The sequence below is a fragment of the Anomaloglossus baeobatrachus genome, chromosome 2 (genome assembly GCF_048569485.1).
Source record: "Anomaloglossus baeobatrachus isolate aAnoBae1 chromosome 2, aAnoBae1.hap1, whole genome shotgun sequence".
Taxonomy (NCBI): Eukaryota; Metazoa; Chordata; class Amphibia; order Anura; family Aromobatidae; genus Anomaloglossus; species Anomaloglossus baeobatrachus.
In genome coordinates this window covers 279,946,449-279,968,762 of record NC_134354.1, presented here as the reverse complement: position 1 = coordinate 279,968,762, position 22,314 = coordinate 279,946,449, and positions in this window count along the sequence as shown.

Genomic DNA, 22,314 nt, shown 5'->3' with positions numbered 1-22,314 from the left:
CCTAAGAGAAGTCCCTGCGGCGTCCCTGGAGGTGTAGTGATGTCCCTGAGGCGACCGCCGTGGCGGTGGGCGACTCGTATATGGGGGTGTAGTATATGGGTGTGTAGTATATAGTGGTGTAATATATGGGGGTGTAGTATATGGGGATGTAGTGATGTAGTTTACTACAGGTGTAGTATATAGTGGTGTAGTATATAGGGTTGTAGTATATAGTGGTGTAGCATATACTAGTGTAGTATATGGGGGTGTAGTATATAGTGGTGTAGGATATGGGGGTGTAGTATATAGTAGGTAGTATATGGGGTGTAGTGATGTAGTTTATTACAGGTGTAGTATATGGGGGTGTAGTGATGTATATTACAGGTGTAGTATATGGGGTGTAGTATATGGGGGTGTAGTATATAGTGGTGTAGTATATAGTGGTATAGTATATAGTAGTGTAGTATATGGGTGTAGTATATGGGGTGTAGTATATAGTAAGTAGTATATGAGGGTGTAGTGATGTAGTTTATTACAGGTGTAGTATATAGTGGTGTAGTATATTGGATGTAGTGATGTACTTTATTACAGGTGTAGTATATAGTGGTGTAGTATATGGGGGTGTAGTGATGTATATTACAGGTGTAGTATATAGTGGTGTATTGAAATGAAAAAAGATGGAAAGGCACTCACCGGTGGAGCTGCGCAAAAATCCTTTATTGGAAAGCGGGTTACGGATCAGGGCATCAGGGGAGGGAAAACACAGAAACATGCCGGACAACGGCCGGTTTGCGCCCTCTCGGGATGCTTCCACAGGTCCACAGTAAAAGACATAATTTCCTGTTCATTTAAACAACTATCTAGATCTCTAGCTGATGACGTCACTTAATTAAAACAATGTTAAAAACAAAGACAAAGGACATACAGAAGCAAAAAACAGATTTTAATCACAGAAAAATAATAAGATCGTTTTTATCGTTGAAGCCAAGTGGGCCCATAGCATTACATTTTATAATATACTGAGATTCTTTTCTCAACAAACGTTTATGGGTGTCACCCCCTTCAGCTAAAGGCTCCACTTTCTCCAAACCTGCAAATTTCCACACCTCTTGATCTGAATCGTGAGCCTCCCTTATGTGATTAATCATCCTTGTGGCACCTATACCCGATAACACAGAATTACGGTGTTCTCTGAACCATACAAAGAGTGGTCTAATTGTCTTTCCTATATAATAAAATCCACATGGACAGAATATACAATAGACCACTCCTTTGGTTCTGCATGCTATAAGCTGTTTAGTAGTGTGCCATTTATCTCCTATTTTGAATGATGTATCCATTATATGAAACTTACAGAAAGAACAATTTCCACATTTATGGTTCCCTATAGGGCTCATCTGATGTAATCATGTTTTGGGAGGAGTAAAGCGCTTTTTAATTAGGATATTTCCTAAATTTTTGCTACGTCGGTACATGATCAGGGGCTTACTTTTGGCTATCCCTTCTAAAGGCTAAAGGGGGCTTTACATGCTGCGACATCGCTAGCAATTGTTAGTGATGTTGCGAGCGATAGCACCCGTCCCCGTCATCCGTGCGACATGTGGTGATCGGTACCGTAGCGAATAATGTTGCTACGGCAGCGTCACACGCACATATCTGTTCAGCGACGTCGTTGTTGATGCCGAACAATCCCTCCTTCAAGAGGGAGGTGCGTTCGGCGTCACAGCGGCGTCACAAAACGGCCATCCAATAGAAGAGGAGGGGAGGAGATGAGCGGCCGGAACATGCCGCCCACCTCCTTCCTTCCTTCTTTTCCGGTGGACGCAGGTAGGATGATGTTCATCGTTCCTGCGGTGTCACACACAACGATGTGTGGTGCCGCAGGAACGACGTACAACCAGCGGCATGCACCACCAACGATATTATGAAAAGGAGCAACGTGTCAACGATCAACGATTTTTGCCGTTTTTGCGATCGTTGATCGTCGCTCCTAGCTGTCACACGCTGCGATGTCGCTAACGACGCTGGATATGCATCACAAACACCGTGACCCTGACGATATATCGTTAGCGATGTCGCAGCGTGTAAAGCACCCTTAAGTCACACTCCCTATCCTTCTCAATAATGTGCCAATTTTTGTGTATTATTGCCCGAATTGCATTGACCATTGGACCGTATTAGAAGTTAAAAACACACCTTTCTGTTTTTTTCTCTCTCATTTCAGCACTATTGATTTTTTTTCTATAGGACTAAATGGATGCCTGTTCACAAGCTTTATCAATGATCTTAGGGGGGTACCCTCGTTCAATAAATCTCGATTTTCGATCCAAAGACTGTTCATTTAGTTTAACGGGATAATTAATTATCCTATTTAATCTAAAAAATTTGCTGAACGTGAACGGTATTGATTTTTTAATATGCGCTGGATGAGCACTCCTGTGATGTAAAAGCATATTCACTGCCGTAGGTTTTCTAAACAGATCCCGTTCAATCTTGCCATCTTTTTTGTCAGTTTAACATCCAAAAACTCAATTCTTTCTGGATTGAAAGCATGAGTAAATGGCATATTATATTTTTTTTTAATTTAAATATGCTACAAAAGCTTGGAAATCTTGTTCTGACCCGTCCCAGATAATTAGGACATCGTCCGCATATCTCAATTTTTTTTTAATATATTTCAAGAAGGGATTTTTTATATCATAAACAAGATCATCCTCAACCCGGGCCAGAAATAGATTTGCCAGGGTGCAAGCCACTGGTGTCCCCATGGCCACTCCGCTACATTGTAAATACCAGGTATATCCAAATTTAAATGCATTGTGTGATAGTATAAACAAGAGAGCATCATGCACAAAATCAATCAAAAGCTTAAGTCCTCCCACCTTATTCAGGGTATCCACTATCACCTCTGCTCCTAATTGTTGCGGTATCCTGGTGAACAAGCTTTCCACATCTAAGCTGGCCCAACAGAAACCTGGCTGCCACTCAAACCCTTCTAGCTGTCGCACCAGATCACCCGTGTCTCGTACAAAAGAAGGTATTCATTTTAGCAACGGATGTAATAACCAGTCTAAATATTTAGAGAGCGGCTCTGTTACAGAGCCAACTCCTGAAACAACAGGGAGACCGGGTGGGCAAGTTTCGGATTTGTGCACTTTAGGTGCTTCTTTGGGAATGGAGGAAAAAGTTTTTCACCTTTATTATTGACAAAATTCCTCTAGCTACCTGCTTATTCAATAACCATTTTCTTTGAAAATTAAATGTTGGATCAACTTTTAATTTTTGGTATACATCTAAATTACTTAGTTGCCTTTCGGCTTCTTTGATATAATACTGAGTGTCCATCAACACCGTGCCACCTCCCTTATCAGCCGTCCTGATCGTTACATTGTCAAGCGCCTGTATTTTACTCAAAGCCTGTTTTTCACTTATAGATAAATTATCAGGGAGGGAGGGGTATTGTAGAGCTCGTATATCCCTCAGATCCACATTTTTTCTGGGGACACTGGAGGAAAAAAGAAAGATTTAACTCCACCCAAAAAAGTTTTTCTAGCATCGGTAACGGACATATCGTTTTTAATACATCATCAGTAATACTCGGGAGCTGTAACGCATCCTGCTTGATATCGACCATAGCCCATCCTTTGTGGTAAAAACCTAAAGGTCCGATCTCACATTGTTTTTCACCTCCTAGGACTGTAGTAGACTCTGTTTTTACATTTTTAATCACATTATTAGCAAAAAAAAACATTTTAGGAGGAGCTTTCTGCAGGCTTTAAACAAATCGACTTCAAAACCCACAGGGTCAAATGGCTCTGGGATGCAATAGTTAAGTCCCTTCTCAAGCACTGATAACATATCATCAATAGTGTGACTTGCCAGATTAAAGATTTTTTGCTTTGGAGATGACATCAGTCCCTCCATGACACTTGCTTTCTTCTCTCAGACAGGGCATCACTTCACATTAAATATGTTTAATGTGGAGTGATGCCCTGTCTGACTGGCTCTGCACTCAAACCCCCGCCATGTTAATTAGCCTCTTGTGGTCACCTGCTGATCTTGTGTAGGTTTTTAAAAACCCAAAAAAATGCAGTGTAGAGTAGGACCCAGCAAAGGAGGGTGCCGGGATGTGGTGCTAGGCTAATATTATAATGCATTCTAATATTCTAAATACCTCCAATTTAGTTATTAGGTAGTATATTACTGGGCTATTGCAGAGTGCGACTGTTTTTTCTATTTTTTTTATTTATATATATATATATATATATATATATATATATATATATATATATATATATATGTATATAATTGCCTTATTCTGTCTGTCTGTCTGTCTTGCTCCAAAATTGTGTCCTTACAGTGACAGTGTTGTTACAGTGACAGCCGTCGGATTGGCCGCTGGGCTCGGCCTAGCCCCGCCCCCCCACGGATTGGCCGCTCGCCTCGGCCTGGCCCCGCCCCCCGCATGGATTGGTAGCTCGCCCCGGCCCTCCGCACGCATCGTTCACTCGGCCACACCCCTTCCCCCGAATTCAGACGAAGCCCCGACTCCCAGGTGACTGCTGCAGAGCACTCCCAGGAGTCCACACCGGCAACCCAGCCCAGACATAACCTTGCGATGCTGGGATCGTGATGGAGCCGGTGTACGCTGGTAACCATGATACACATCGGGTAACTATAGGAAGCGCTTCCCTTAGTTACCCGATGTGTATCATGGTTACCAGCGTACACCGGCTCCCGGTACACAAGTGCAGGGAGCCAGCATACGCTGACGCCTCGCCCGCTCGGCCCCGCCCCCGGAACACGTTTGTCCGCTCGGCCCCACCCCCGGCAGCATGGGGGATGGAGCACGATGGGGGGTACGCAGCATGGGGGATGGAGCACGATGGGGGGTGCGCAGCATGGGGGATGGAGCACGATGGGGGGTACGCAGCATGGGGGATGGAGCACGATGGTGGGTGCGCAGCATGGGGGATGGAGCACGATGGGGGGTGCGCAGCATGGGGGATGGAGCACGATGGGGGGTGCGCAGCATGGGGGTTGGAGAACGATGGGGGGTGCGCAGCATGGGGGATGGAGCACGTTGGGGGATGCGCAGCATGGGGTAAGGAGCATGATGGTGGGTGCACAGCATGGGGGATGGAGCACGATGGGGGTGCACACCTCCCCCCAAAACACACACACACCGCCACACGCGCACCGCACAACACAACACACACACACACTGGGATCCACAAACACCGCCCTACACAGACACCCACACACACAGACAACGCCGCACACACACAACACCCAACACACAAACACCGCGGCATACACAAATATACGCACATACCGCGCAACACACACACACATTGCACAAAACATACCTCCCCCAAAACACACACATGCACCCCACACCCACACCCATACAAACCGCGCAACACACACAGCACCACACACAGACAACACTGCAGACACACAGCGCTCCACAAACAATGCAACACACACAACGCAACACACAAACAACACCGCTCTCACACACCCTCACACCCAGACAACACCCAGAACATTTACAGCGCCCTACACAAACACTCGGCAACTACACACAACATCTATATATATAACAAAAATCATACATTAACTACACAATAAATTCTAGAATACCCGATGCGTTAGAATCGGGCCACCTTCTAGTATATATATATATATATATATTATTTTTTATTATTATATCGCCATTTATTCCATGACACTTTACAAGTGAAAAGGGTATACATAATAAAAACAAGTACAATAATGAACAAAACAAACCAAGGCACAGACTGGTACAGGAGGAGAGAGGACCCTGCCCGCGAGGGCTCTCAGTCTACAGCAGAGGTCTCAAACACGCGGCCCGCGGACCGCATGCGGCCCCTCAGGCTACTTTGTGCGGCCTTCAGGCCTGTGACCCTGTTGACTATCATGGCCGGTGCAGGGGCCGCACTGTCTGCTCTTTATGTCAGATGAATGTTTTGCTGGCTCTGCGCTCTCAGAGTCAAGCGCTCTGTGCACAACTATTCCTCCAATGGAAACTGCCTGACCTCAGCTGCTTACCTCTGATTGGCGGACAGCTGCATTGGAAATGTTGAGCACAGAGTGCTTGACTCTGCGCATGCAGCGCCGGCAAAACATTAATCTGACATAAATTGCTGACAGGGGCTGCAGACAGCAAGAAGCAGAGATAAGGCAGCCGAGGGATTGCAGGACAGATGAGAAGAATGGTGTTTTTTTGGGGGGTTTTTTGTGTCTGTGTATGTGAAGGATGGCACATTAACTCCTTAGTGACCTATGACGTACTGGGTACGTAATGGCTCTCTGGTACTTAAGGACCCATGATGTACCCAGTACGTCATGGCAAAATCGTGGTCCCAGAGCCCCGGTGGCTGCGATCGCTTTGCAAATACCTTAGATTCGGGGAGGAGGGGACCTCTGCCTGACCTCAGGAGGGGTGGTGTCTCCTCCCCGGACCTACGGAGGCTGTGATTGGCTGATGAACACCACTCAGCCAATCACAGCCACTGTAATGTTTCAGCCATTAAAAATGGCTGAAACATTAAAATCCAGCCATGATCAATGCAGCTATAGCACTGATCATTGGCTGGAGCTGGGTGACCTCTGTTTCACCCGCCCCCAGCTCTGATTGGAGAGACCGGCCTTGTGACCGATCTCTCCAATCACTGTGGATCTGGGGCCAGAGACCGCTCCCCTCAGCTTTACTCCGGTGTCTGTGGAAGCTGAGGAGAGCGATCGGTAAGTTATAGCGCCACTGTCCACTTTCAGCCGCCGCCACATTACTATAGGATGGGGACAAGGTGGGTACATTACTATAGAATAGGGACAAGGTGGGCCCATTACTATAGGATAGGGACATTACTATAGGATGGGGACAAGGTTGGCACATTACTATAGGATGAGGAAATTACTGTAGGATGGGCACATTACTATAGAATGGGACAACTATAGGATGGGACAGTACTACAGGATAGGGAGATTGCTACAAGGGGACAAGGATGGGGAACATTACTATAAGATGGGGGCAAGGATGGACACATTACTACAGGATGGGCACATTACGATAAGATGGAGACAAGGCTGGGGATATTACTATAGGATGGGGACAAGGATGAGACACATTACTACAAGATGGGGAACATTACTAAAGATGTTGGCCAAAATTTCTATGTAGTGCTATTTGTAACACTATTAGTTACAAGAGAGGGATAAAATGTAAAAAAAAAAAAACCCCTCAAAATAAAGCATGACATTTTCTTTTTACCATCAATTTTTTTTTATATATATATTTAAACAAAGAATGTGCACATTTGTTATAATAAACAAGTGAAAAAAGTTCAAAATCAGTGATCCAAAGGTGTGTAAAAAAATATATATGGTACCAATAAAAATGTCACTTTGTCCTGCAAAGAATGCGACCCCCCAAATTATTTTTTTTTCCTCTGTGCGGCCCATACACCCAGCCGAGTTTGAGACCCCTGGTCTACTGGGATGGGTGAGGATACAGTAGGTGAGGGTAGATACAGATATATAATATGACACATAGATATCAGGGATAAACAGAATAATACTAGCAGCAATGACAGCTAGTAACAAGTGCCCGATACCATAATAATCAGTTTATAAATAGATGTGTACATGCTGTGAACAGATATAGCTCAATACAAAGCAAGTGGCCAGTGCCAAATGATATTACAATCGGTCAAATTAACAAGTATACTGTGCCCAAATACAGATTAATGTGATAATCATTGGTAATGGCACATAGTAACAAAAGAAATAGCCTTTTTTCTTTCCCCTGAGGAAGCCACATATGTAGTGGAGATACGCGCGGGGTTCTACCGCGCCACAGGTGGTGTAAATAGGCTAACACGCTGGTAGGTAGCCAACAAGGTTAGCCCCAGGAGATCATGGCGCTCCCACTGCTGGTACCACGGGTGTATACACATATAATCTCTGATAGTAGAGCAGCAGCAGCCAAGATGGATAGTTGCAACAACAGCAGCCGGTAATGTAGGAGCGGCTGGGGTGGACAAGTGCAACAGCAGTAGTAGGAGGTATGGATAGTTGCAGCAGCAAAGTAGTCATCATGCACTGGAACACATAAAAGGATCAATAATACAGCACACAACTCAATAACAGCAGTGGCAGCACAAAGGGACCTGAGAACTAGCAAAGTTAGGAACACGTTTACCGGGGACATCCCTTAAGGAGAAGGTGCCTTAAACACCTAATGACTCTCGGCCATAGGCTGAGGTACTTCCAGCTTAGGGCGTACTGGAACTTCAATAAAGGGGATGTGTTCACTCGTACCCTAAGGACACTCCCAGGAGACCTGTGCGTTGTGCGCAGTCCCTGGGAGCTGGCGGCAGGAGCCGGGGACTGGGCTGTGGCCACTGGGCAGCCGGAAAGGAGAAAGTGTGCCTGCCAGGAAAAAGGGAAAGGGCAGTATGGGGATGCCCATATGGGAGCTTCCCTTATATTCTACAGTCAAGAGAAGGAGAGATGACCACACTGATGGTAAGCGCTACATTCTACAGCAGAGAGAAAGAGGACACTGTTCACCATTACCATAAAAATTGTGCTCCACTGGTAGCCACTGATTTGTGATGGCCCAGGTACTGACCACCACTGTAGAAAGTATGATAATCTATAAATGTCACAGTTATTATGGGGAAACCTGCGTAGTCACGCAAATAGACATTAGACTGCAGTGTGGAAAATAATGTCAAGTTAATTTTTTTTTGCTCTTGTGAAATGCAAATCGAATCCCAAAGTGTTCAAATTTGTGTGAAACTGCAAATTTCAGGAAATTCATCTGAGCACAACGGCAGAGACTCAGCTCTGGTCCAAGGGATTGTAATTAAGGCACAGAATCCTTTTAAAAAAAAATAATACTGCCGCCAGGAGGACAATGATTTATCATAAATTATCACCATTCTTATTTAGCCTTTTTGTTAGACCTTGATCTTCTTGAGATGTAGAGATAAGTTGTAAATGTAGAATCTTTCTGTACACTCCCACATTGCATTCTATTAAATCAAGGATACAAGTCAGATTCTGGTTTCAGCGGATTGGATTTTTTTGCTTACTAGGACAAATAACTGAGCAAACTAAAATCCCTAAAATTTAGAACTTTGCCTGAACAGCAATATTTAACACTCAGCAGAAATCTCAGGAAAGCCCTTTGTAAGTATGCCAAAGTATTAAAAAGAGACGGCTTGATTAAATTGATGTGGGGTAAGGATACAGTCACAGGAAATCTTACAAAGAGCTAGTTAGGTAGATTTTGAGAGGGTAACCAATTATTGAAATATATGACACTAAAATGAACTTGACTTTAGTGCAAATAATGTCTTCAGTGTTGACGACTTCATGTATTTGTAAAGATTCTGGAAGCTCGAAAACGTTTTCCTCTACCTGTTAAACAGGTAAGTTTGGTCTCATTCCAAAGTATTAAGTATCATGAATCATTTACAGTAAGAAAGGATGTGAGGGGGTGTAGAGAGATGGGGAGAGGCCCAACCTTTCTAAGTAAATACGATTAAGAAACAAGTACTACAACTTTCCACGTGACTGCGGAGAAATGAAACTGCAGATAGATTGTGTAGGTGAACTGAACTGAAGCCTAATGCTGGCGTCACACGGAACGATCTATCATGCAATCGCACGAGCGATCGTACCCGACCCCGTCGTTTGTGCGTCACGGGCAATTATTTGCCCGTGGTGCACAAAGTCGTTAAACCCCCATCACAAGTACTTACCTCCCGCATGACCTCGCTGTGGGCGGCAAACATCCACTTCCTGAAGGGGGAGGGACAGTCGGCGTTACAGCGACGTCACACAGCGGCCGGCCATTAGAAGCGGAGGGGCGGAGATGAGCGGGACGTAACATCCCGCCCAACTCCTTCCTTCCGCATTGCCGGCGGCCGCAGGTAAGCTGCAGTTCATGGTTACCGTGGTGTCACACGGAGCGATGTGTGCTGCCCCGGGTACGATAAACAACCGGCACAGAGAAGAAGAAACAACTTTTTGAAAATAAGCGATGTGTCAACGATAAGGTGAGTATTTTTGCTCGTTCACAGTCGCTCGTAGCTTTCACACGCTACGATATATCAAACGATGACGGATGTGCGTCACTAACGACGTGACCCCCGCCGACATATCGCCCGATATATCGTACCGTGTGACGCCGGCATAAGCGAAAGGGTTCAACTCAGTTTACGACTAACATTTCATTTCCTCAGTGAAACATGTATATAATGAGATTATTGGGTTTTTCCAGATTCAGAATATTGTTTGCTTTTCCTAAGGGTAGATCATTAGTAGCCAACTGGTGGAGGTCCAACCCTGGGAACCCCATGGATTTGATCGTGGTGTGGTAATATTTCTGTAGCTTTATGAAGACCTTTATGAGGGCAGCATAAAGTAGTGACCAATGGGTGCGCACACGCAATGGAAGATTGGGAAACTATTCCTATTGAGGCCAAGACCCTTGAAATTAAACTGTTTGTGAAATGAAGTAGAGATGGTGTTAGGGCTGGTTCACACTAAGCGACAGCGACAACGAGGTCGCTGTTTCGTCACCATTTTCTGTGACGTAACAGCGACCTTGTAAGTCGCTGTTATGATCGCTGCTTAGCTGTCAAACACAGCAGCCGAAGCAGCGATCATAACCGCGAGAGCAGGGAGCTGCGCACACTGCTTAGCGCTGGCTCCTTGCTCTCCTAGCTACAGTACACATCGGGTTAATTAACCCGATGTGTACTGCAGCTACATGTGCAGAGAGCCGGAGCCGGCAGCACAGGCAGCGTGAGAGCTGCGGAGGCTGGTAACTAAGGTAAATATCGGGTAACCACCTTGGTTACCCGATGTTTACCCTGGTTACAGCTTACCGCAGGCTGCCAGATGCCGGCTCCTGCTCCCTGCTCGCTTCATTTCGTCGCTCTCTCGCTGTCACACACAGCGATCTGTGTGTCACAGTGGGAGAGCGCCTTTGAAGAAAATGAACCAGGGCTGTGTGTAACGAGCAGCGATCTCGCAGCAGGGGCCAGATCGTTGCTCAGTGTCACACACAGCGAGATCGCTAATGAGGTCACTGTTGCGTCACCAAAACCGTGCCGTAGCAGCGATTTCGGTAGCGATCTCGCTATGTGTGAAGCACCCCTTAAGTTCAGTGATATCTGACCACATAATTAGATTGCTGTGAAAATGAAGCTGGTCAAGTGTGCCAACGTTAAGATTATCACTGAATGTTTGTCTGAAGAGCTTTCCAACACAGACAATGGCCCTTTAAATCCAATGCCATTAAAGGGACTCTCAACAAGGCAGTCTTCAGGGTTTATTATGAGTGATCATTAGTGATAACATATACTCCTGTTACACATCTTTGAAACACTTCGTTTTTTTACCCCTTTTTTTTGCTGGTCCTCGATTTTTCTTCCTTTTTTTTCCTTTTGCTTCCTCCTTTTTGTCTTATTTTGTATGATTTTTTGTATATCTTGATTGTATTTTGTAAATTTGATCTGTTATTTATCACAGTTGTCTAATGAGGGCCATTACGTGGTCGAAACGTCACATGTACAACAAAAAAAAAAAAAAATTTTTATTCATATTAAACCCTGAAGAGTGCATTGTTTAACTTGAATGTATATGGTTTGGAAACTGACAAGTGCACCTCCGTTTCTAATTTTGTGGCTGTGCCTTATCCTGCTACTATTAGGCTGGCTTGACACTTGCGATTAACTCGCACGAGTGCAATGCGAAAAATTCTCGCATTGCACTCGGACCCATGTTAATCAATGAGGCAGATCCCATCTGCTATTTTTTTCTCAGTCCAAATCGGACTGAAAAAAAAATCGCAGCATGATGCGTTTTGGTGAGTTTCTCGCGCGAGTCTCTCCAATACAACTCTATGGGAGCGGGTAAATAAACGGATGTCACACGGACGGCACACACACCATCCTAGTGACATCCGTTTTTCTAAATACATTTATCGCATGTTTCAGAAAACACTGGAAATGAGTGAGGTCTGACAATGTCGGTCAATCTCTATCTCTGTCAGTCGGTCTCTCCCTCTCGGTCTCTATTCTCTCTCTGTTGATCGGTCTCTCTCTCTCTCTCTTCGTCTCTATCTCTCTCTCTTTCTCTGTCCATGTCGTCTATCCCTCTCCCCCCCTCTCTCATACTCACGATCCACGATCACCGGCGCAGCGCTGCACGGCGTTCACACTGTGGCGGCTTCTCCTCTTTTGAAAAAGCCAGCCACTCATTATTCCATCACGTATTCACTGCTTTCCCCGCCCACCGGCGCCTATGAGTGGTTGCAGTCAGACACGCCCCCACGTTGAGTGACAGCTGTCTCACTGCAACCAATCACAGCTGCCGGTGGGCGTGTCTATATCATGCAGTAAAATAAATAAATAATTTAAAAAAAACGATGTGCGGTCCCAACCCATTTTGATACCAGCCAGGGTAAAGCCATATGGCTGGAGGCTGGTATTGTCAGGATCTGGAGCTCCACGTTATGGGGAGCCCCCCACCCTAAAAATATCAGCCTGCAGCCCCCCGGAATTGCCGCATCCATTAGATGCGACAGTCCCGGGACTGTACCCGGCTCATCCCGAATTGCCCTGGTGCCGTGGCAATCGAGGTAATAAGGAGTTAATGGCAGCAGCCCATAGCTGCCACTAAGTCCTAGGTTAATCATGGCAGGCGTCTCCCCAAGATACCTTCCATGATTAACCTTTTAGTTAAAGAAAATAAACACACACATCCAAAAAATCCTTTATTTGTAATAAATGACAAAAAACAACAACCTCTTTCACCATTTTATTAAACCCCCAAATACCCCTCCAAGTCCGACGTAATCCACAGAGGTCCGACGATGCTTTCAGCTCTGCTACATTGGAAGCTGACAGAGAGCAGTCACAGACCACGACCGCTCTCTGTGAGCTCCCCGCAGTGACTGAAGTGAGTCACGCTGGCAGCGATGACGTCACTCAGGTCACCCGCGGCCACAGATCTCAGCGGGAGGACTTCAGCTGTGGCCGCAGGTAACCTCAGTGACGGCACCCCTGATAGCGCAGATCACTTAAGTCACTCAGGGGATTTGCGGTCACCGGTGAACCCTTCACCGATGACCGAAAATCAGGCCATGACACACAGACAGAGCCGCGGGATGACAGTGAAGTCGGGTGAAGTTCATCTGACTTCATTCTGATCGCGCGGCTCTGTCTGTCTGCTGTCATCTACCATTCAGCTCTGCTACATGACTCTGTCTGTGTCTGCTGTCAGCGGCCATGTAGCAGAGCTGAATGGCAGATGACATAGCTGCTGAGAATGAAAACAGATCCCATACGGATCACACACGGATTGCACATGGACTACAATCAATTGAAAAATCACAGAAACGCATAGCTGTTGCATTGCACACTGATCAACACTTGAACAGAGCTCATGCTACTTTATAGCATGAGACACGGACCGATTTTACATGCACAAGTGTGATTCCAGCCTTAAAGGGACTCTGTCACCAGGTTTTTGCTACCCCATCTTAGAGCAGCATGATGTAGGCAAAATAACCATGACTCTATTGATGTATCACTGAGTTTACTGAGTGACTCAATCAGCTGAAATACTGAACTCTAGCTGACCTAGACCAGCAATAATAGTCTACTGATGCTAAAACAAACATTGCAGATAAACAACGGCAAACAATGTAAAAGAGCATTGCTGAAATCTCTGTTAACTCCAACAGCATGCTGTCTTCAGATTACATAGCAAAAACATGCTGACTGATTCCATTTAAGTAGAAAGCAGTGACAGACGCCAAATCCAATCATTAAATTGGCCACTTAAAAGAAGTGACCAGTTCATTCTTCAGACGACTTCTGCTTTTTGCTTGGAAGCAGCTCACTAGGTAACCATACATACTGATAAAAAAAGGTTGGTAGCGAAAATACCACTAAAAATGACCAATAAGATAAAGATGCTTCAGGAAAAACACTGCAGGAATTTCCTTAAAGCAACACTCAGTGGGTACACCAATGTCTAGAAGACTCCATGTGCAAATGTGGCGCCCTGGCGCTGCCAGGTGGTCACAGATAAACACTACACCCCACACAACACCATCCCACATCAGGTACCATCAGCCACAAAACCTTAGCCACCCCCCAGGGTAGGAAGGACACACCAGTAGGCGGGACCAGGCGGATTGGGAGCGCCCACCTAGGGGTCTTGAGGATCCGGGGGAGGGAACCAGTCAGTTGAAGTTTAAGTTGGAGTTCAAGTGGAAGTGGAGGTTGAAGTTGACAGTGGAAAGTGGAAGTCTGAGCCTAGTGAAATGTAGCCAGGGTAGTGGCCCTGGTCTACTGGCTAAGTGGCAAGCAGTGGACCGTGTCCAAAGGCGATGGGAGTCCGGTCGCGGGAAATCCAAAGTGGACTGGGGCAGGGTTGGAACCCGCCGGTACCGACAGCGGAGATCCGGTCCGGAAACCGTGCACAGGCGGGGTACCTGGACCCTAGTTAGAAGACGATTGCAAGCCCCCTCTCTAATTAACCAGGCTGGGACAAGGTTCCAGACATTGTTCCAGAGTGTTATCCCAGATAGAGCGAAACGGCAGTCCAACGCGGGGGATAGGGTATCCACAACAACCCACTGAGATCCCACGGGTCAGTTTTCGGGGGCACATCTCTCAACCAAAGCAGAATCGGGAGAGGACTTCCCCGTTCCACATGAGGTTGTCCACAGAAGGAGAAAACTACATAGTGCCAGAGGAAGGGACATTGGTACACCAGCCAGGTGTGGGAACCGTATACACCTGGAAGCGGCAGCCGGCCACTGACACCTTGGTTTATCAGCGGACTTGTGTGCAATCCTTTAATCGTGAGTACACCAACAACCTTCTGTCCGCCCCGGCGCACCACCACCGGCAGCCATCACCTCCCGTGTTCTGCACACTGAGCTCCGGGGCATCCACCCCTACCCACGGAGTGGTCAAACACCTAGCTGCCGCTCCAACAGTAGCGGTGGTACTCAACTTTACCACACACCGTGGGTGGCGTCACGAAGTATCTACAATAATCCCCTGCACATATTACGCCCCTTTTTATTTGAGTGTCCACACGACCCCTTGGTCCGGAGACCCCTCGAGCCACTGCGGATCCAGATCCGAGCAGCCCGGCTGCTGACGTGAGGGCGGCACACAAATAGCCTTAATGTAGCTAATGAATAAGTGGATCCTAGTGCTGAAGCAAATAACTACTGATTTTATTAAAAATGTTAAAAGAAACAAATGAAGGCTAACGTAATACGGTAGAGTGTTTTTACCGCTCTCAGGTGCATATGCCATGGTCTGGATGGAAATATCCCATCATAGCATCCATCCAACACTGTGGCCAACTGCAAAAATAGTATATGCAGCACAGTATTTTTTTATGCAGTAACCTCCAGTTAAATAAATGATGTTAAGGCACTAATTTGGATGGAGGCCAAAATGAAACGTTTGGACAATGGATGCCTATAGGAATGTTTAATTATATGTCAGGAGCTTTTCAGTGTATACCTTTGGCTAAGTCCATGAATCCATTAATTACTTATATCGGGTGAAATAAGTTTTGAACACGTCCCCAATTTACTAAGTACCGTAAATTTATTTCTAAAGGTGCTATTGACGTGCATTTCTCACCAAATGTCGCTAACACATCACATCCAATCCACACAGGTAAAGAAATCAAACCATAGATGTCCATAAATTAAGTCATGTATATTAATGAAAAATGACACAGGGAAATAATATTGCATACATGACGAAAAAGAGGTACAAAAACTCATGGAAAGTCATGACACCAGCTGAAATCTATCAGTAATTAGAAAGCAATCCTGCCACTTAGTGAAAAATAATGTTAGTTCTGATGGCATTGGATACAGAGGAATTTTTAAATTACTTAAGTTTCCAGTGAGCACTGTTGGGGCCTTATTCCAGAAGTGAAATGACATCATTTCACCATATACCAGCCACAAATCAGGTTCTCAATGCAAAATTTCAGACATAGGAGTGAAAAGAATTACCAGAAGAGTTGTCCAAAAGTCAAGGACCACCTGTGGAGAATCCACAGAAAGACCTGTAATCAGCAGGTACAATGTTTCTAAGAAAACATTAAGCAATGCACTCAACCGCCATAGCCTGTATGTACTCTCACCACGCAAGATTCCACCGTTGAACAAAAACATGTTCAAACGAGTTTAAAGTTTGCTTAACAACAGTTAGACAAGCCTGTAAAATACTGGGAGAATATAGTCTGGTCAGATGAGACCAAAATTTACTCTTTGGATGCCATAATACATACCATGTTTGAAGGCCAAAAGGCACTGCATATCACCCTCAAAAGACCATACCAACAGTGAAGTTTTGTGATGGGAACACTATGGTGTTTGGCTGTTTTTCAGCATATGGCACTGGCAAACTTCATTTAATTGAAAGTGGGATGAATGGAACAAAAGCTCAGAGCTCATATAAGGAACCCACAGGACCTTTAGTATTTGAATTGTATTTCTGTGAAAAAAATGGGCCAAAAATCACACCTGAGCAATGCACGTAACTATTTTCTCCATACAGGAGGCATGTTAAAGCTGTCATCACCACAAAAGCCTTTGTATGTAGTATGAAATAAATTTCAGTAAGCGTGTTCAATACTTTTTCTATGTCATTTCACATTAGAAATCTACATGGTTTTTACCTGTGTGGATTGGAAAGACCAGCATCTGGGAGAAATTCATGTCAATAGCACTTTAAGGCCCTGTGCGCACTAGGCATTTTTGCTGCGTTTTTAGCGGCGTTTTTACCTCGTTTTTGTGCTGAAAACGCTATGACATTGTTTCCCCAGGAATGTCTATGGGTTTTCAGAAGTGCTGTTCGCACACAGCGTTTTTTTTAGCTGCGTTTTTGTGGTGACCACAAAAACGCAGCATGTCAATTATCTTTGAGTTTTTCACTGTGTTTTCCACCCACTGAGCTCAATGAAAAGTTCAAAAACGCAATAAAAACCGCAAATTGCAAATATTGCTGCGTTTTAGTGCGTTTCTATGACTAAAAACGCACTGTAAATGCAAGGGGTGGGTACTACAGTGACGTGTACAGGAAGAGGATTTCTTCTGATGGTAAACACAGAAGCGTGAATCCTCCCGGTACCGCCACCGCATCTTCTACCTCCCGCCTGGCACCATGTCCGCTCCTGTGTGGCGCCATGTACGGACGGGAGATGGAAGTAGCTGCGAAATCAAAAGTGAACAGTAGAAAAAAAAATGTCATACTCACCTGTTTGCAGACTCCCGGTGCCATGTCCGCTCCCAGCTCCTCTTCCCGGTACCGCCACCTATGCTCCATGCTGTGTGCAGACGGCCGGCACACCTCCGATAGCTGCAGGACCTGGCGCTGATCACCTGATGCGGTCACCTGACGGTGACAGTGACAGCGGTGAGGTCGGCTTTTTACTACCTGGCCGGCTAAACTATCAGCTGATGCCGTCAGGAGACTTCATCAGATGATTACCGGAAGTTCCTGCAGTGATCGGACGGGAGTCAGCACGGACGTGTGTATATTTATTTTTTTTTGCACTGATGCATCAGCTGATTGTATAAAAGCCGTTTATACAATCAACTGATGTGTGATGTGATTCACATCATTGAACCTGACACATCATCTGATCACTTTGCCTTCCAGCAAACCGATCAGATGATATTGGATCCAGATTGTACGGCGCAGGACCCTTGACCCAGGATTACTGCGGAGGAGGGGGGGTTCTTTATTTCAATAAAGATGTAGTCACTAATTGTGTTGTGTTTTTTTTTCTAATAAAAATATTTTTCTGTGTTGTGTTTTTTTTTTATCTTTACTAGAAATTCATGGTGGCCATGTCTAATATTGGTATGACACCATGAATTTCGGGCTTAGGGCCAGCTGATAATATACAGTTAGCCCTAACCCCATTATTACCCAGCCAGCCACTCGACATCGGGGCAGCTGGAGGAGTTGGATACAGCGCCAGAAGATGGCATTTCTATGAAAGCGCCATTTTCTGGGGTGGCTGCGGACTGCAATTCGCCGCGTGGGTGCCCAGAAAGCATGTGCACCCTGCGCTGTGGATTCCAATCCCCAGCTGCCTAGTTGTACCTGGCTGGACTCAAAAATTGGGCGAAGCCCACGTCATTTTTTTTTTTAATTATTTCATGAAATTCATGAAATAATTAAAAAAAAGGGCTTACCTATATTTTTGGTTCCCAGCTGGGTACAAAAAGGCAGCTGGGGTTGGGGGTAGCCCGTACCTGCCTGCTGTACCTGGCTAGCATACAAAAATATGGCGAAGCCTACATCATTTTTTTGGAGGGCAAAAAACTCCTGCATACAGTCCTGGATGGAGGATGCTGAGCCTTATAGTTCTGCAGCTGCTGTCTGCTCTCCTGCATACACTAGTGGATGGAGTATGCTGAGCCTTGTAGTTCTGCTCCCACTGCCTCTCCTTTCAGCATACCGTCCTGGACGGAGCATGCTGAGCCTTGTAGTTCTGCAGCTGCTGTCTTCTCTCTTCCTGCATACACTAGTGGATGGAGTATGCTGAGCCTTGTAGTTCTGCTCCCCCTGCCTCTCCCTCCAGCATACAGTCCTGGATAGAGCATGCTGAGCCTTGTAGTTCTGCAGCTGTCTGCTCTCCTGTATACACTAGTGGAAAATGAAGAACATATTGAAGAAGGAAATGACAACAGACTTTTTTTTTTTCCAACAATCTTTAATGTCATTGTTCACTGATAAAAAACGCAGTGAGCAAAAACGCAGCAAAAAACACACCCGTGTTTTTACCACGGGTGCGTTTTTGTGCGTTTTTTTCGGACAAACGCACAAAAAACGCAGAGTTAAAAAAATGCCTAGTGCGCACATAGCCTTTTAGATATATTTTTACTTTGAAAATTGGTGACACATTCAATACTTATTTCACCCACTGTACCTTATAGTATAGTGGTAGAATAAGGCTATGTGCGCACGTTGCGTTGTGTCCCTGCAGATATTTCTGCAGCGATTTGAACAGCATATGTGCGCTTCAAAATGCTGCAGAAACACTGCATAATGAATGCAGTGAAAAAGCCGATTTCATACACTCTGGATGCAGCCCCCACCATAGACAGAGCGGGACCTGCATCCAATGCGCACGGAATAAGTGACATGTTGCTTTTTAGAATGCAGTGATTTGACAGCATGCAAATCACTGCGTTCTAAAACGCAACATGCGCATGGATTATGGACAATCTTCATAGATTGTGCTGGGGGGACGCAGGATGCATGCAGTTATGCTGCAGTGCAATACGCAGCGTAACTGCATGCAAATACACAACGTGGGCACAGAGCCTTAAGGTCTCTGTTCCTAGTTTATGCTGTTCTCAGGTAGAGCAGAAAAAATCTGATGACATTTCTTTTCTATCGACCTAGACATGAGAATCAACACTATTTTAAGCCTCATTCACACGTGAAAAAAACAAAAAATTTAACCGAAGCTTAAACTGGTATACATGTAATTGTAAGAACATGATCACACTGTGCCCATTTCACAGACAACATTCAAGAGAAAAACACAAAATGAGCATATACACTATATAAATGGATGAATGGATGGACAGACTTCATTTCGCATTCTTCCAACTGTCATGGCACTCACATGATGCACTTTGTAAATTTTCTTGGCCGAGAGACCACTATGAGCTGCATGATGCTGTTTCTCTTTTGCTTTGAAATCTTCCTCATGGCTCTATTCAAACCAGTGATCTTTCATTTGCGAATCAACCTAATAACACACTGAGCTATTAGGGAATGTGAGAACAGGTTGTAATTTGCAGTAAACAGGAAGAAACAGATTTTTCCACTACAAGGAGCAAAACAGTAACAATGCACTCACATGACAAGAATCTGCATAATTAATTATATGCTAAATAGTTGCAAGTCAAATTTATGTATGAGATAGCTAAGATGATTGTCTATAAGATGAAGGTAGTCTCAAAATGTAGTAAATAGTGTGATATGGAGCCTGAAAATCCAAGTCCAAAACATTATTAGTCTTTTGCTCATTAGTGTACTTTGGGTATCATACACCCTTGCCATGTCTGATGAGGGTTTGCTGCATGAGGGTGTTGTGTTTTGCGTGAACTGGTGGTGACCTCCTCCTTACCCAGAATGGAATACTACACCTCTGGATGAGCTCCAGTACCTTTGTGGCGATTGAAGCCTCAGGGGGGTCACACTCCCCCACAGCAAATCCCAGCACCTTCTCTGCCTGGATCAAAACAAAAATACAGAGGTGTTATGACATGCAAGTTTTGGTATGCTGTAAACAATATAAACATTTTCTTCCCTTTATGGGAGGCATTATCTTGAACGTTACCAACATCATAAACTTTTGCATTACAATATAAAACATCATTTCTACTATAAATTTTGTTGAGGAGCCATGATGCCAAAGTTCTTTGCACTGCTCCTGATTTGTGCAAAAATCAGCAACCACAAAGAGAGCTAAGTGTGGGGACCTGCCACCAACACACCTCCAATGTAGGCTCTGGGTGGGCAACAGAGCGTTCCTGATCACGCTTCATTACTTCTACCACACCAGATGGGTTTTATCTCCTGTGATCTGCAAATTCTGCTAGAGGGTGATGTACTCAGTGCAACTATTTACAAATGCAGTCCTGGTCACCCATAGTCCAGTGACCCAGTTGTCCATTTTATTCACATATTACACATTATCAAAAGAAACTTAAACTTTATTAGCAGCCTCCTGGTCAAATGCACACTCCAGTGCAACTTCCAGGTGCTGAACATTTAGCACGTACCACCCTCTTTCGCCATTGTAGCGATTATACGCGATCATATCACTAGGGTAGAGGTCACATTTTGGATGGCCTTTCTGGAGGTGGGCTTCTACATCCACCGGGAGACGAAGACATCCTTCGCGAGACCGGTCTCGCTGACAAGCCCCTTCCTCGTTCCAAGTCAAACCGGATGACTGTCCCGTATCTCAGCGGTCCCCTTTCCGATGGTCGGACCTTGTGGAGCCGCTGCTTTGTGGTCATGTTACGGGCCTCCATCTTCCCCCATCTCTCTTGGCGCTGTTCCTGCTCCTTATGCAGCTTCAGCAGCTGCTGTTGGCAGACCACTGCGATGGCACTGGCAGACTGGGTTGGAGTTAAGGAGGGCGCCACTCCATGACGACCCAGGCCAAGCGCTGCTGCACCCGACTGGGTTCAAGGGCAAGGGGAGCTGAAAGAGGCCCCACCAGGGTGTCCTCAGCTACCGGGGCAACAGGGGTTGTCATTTTCATTACCTCTCCGGTGCTGGTCTTTTTCTCCGACTGGCCTGATGATGCAAGTTCCATCAATGCATGTCCCTCCGCTACCACTTCCATCATGGATGCTTGCCATTTTTAGACTGCTCCCGCTTGGAGCTCCAGCAGCCGGCATCCCAGCTTCTTCACCTCCTCCTCCAAAAAGGATGGATCCAGGACTGGTCGTGGCACCGGGGCATTCTCCAGACAGCCAGGAGAGCTGGTTGCTGACACCCCCGCGCTCCAGGTTGTCCCGGTTGCTGCTTGTCATGCCGTACTCCCAAGTCCTTCTGCACAGTTATCCCATGCCCTTGTACTTCCTGGGGAGGCAGGACTTCTGGGCCCTTGGGTAAGTTTCGTTTCTGCTCTGGGGCTGCAGGGGGTGGGTACGACTTTTCACGCCATACTACTACCCAGCCCACGAAGGGCGGATACACTCAAGCTATATGATTACACATAGCGCCTGTTCTTTTTCAATGGCCGCCAGCGCATAGTTTTCTCACACAGTCTGTTAAGGTGCACAGTATCTGTGGCAACAATCCTGTTCATGACGCCAAGTTGACACGCCCACACCGGGGCCTGGGGAGACTTGTTACTGGGCAGTGGTTCTGCTCCTGGGATGCCGCGGTGGCAAGGCCCAGTTCTGTGACCCCGGCAGTGTCATTTAGGGGATAGGAAGGGGATGATGACAGTTTATTCGTGACACCACCTGTGGTATGGGGCAAGTTAGGTGCCATCACTGGGGGATCGGGATCCTGGGGAAGATGGTTATGCAGCTTGGATGGTGCAGCTCTCCATAGGTAGAGCTGGGCTTCAGGGCAGATAGAGATAGTAGCAGTAGGTGATGGCAGAGGTTGCAGAGCAGGTGAATAACGAAGTCACATCCAGTCGTAAGGTTTTTACTCACTGTAACTGGTTCCAAGGTAACATGACATGCCA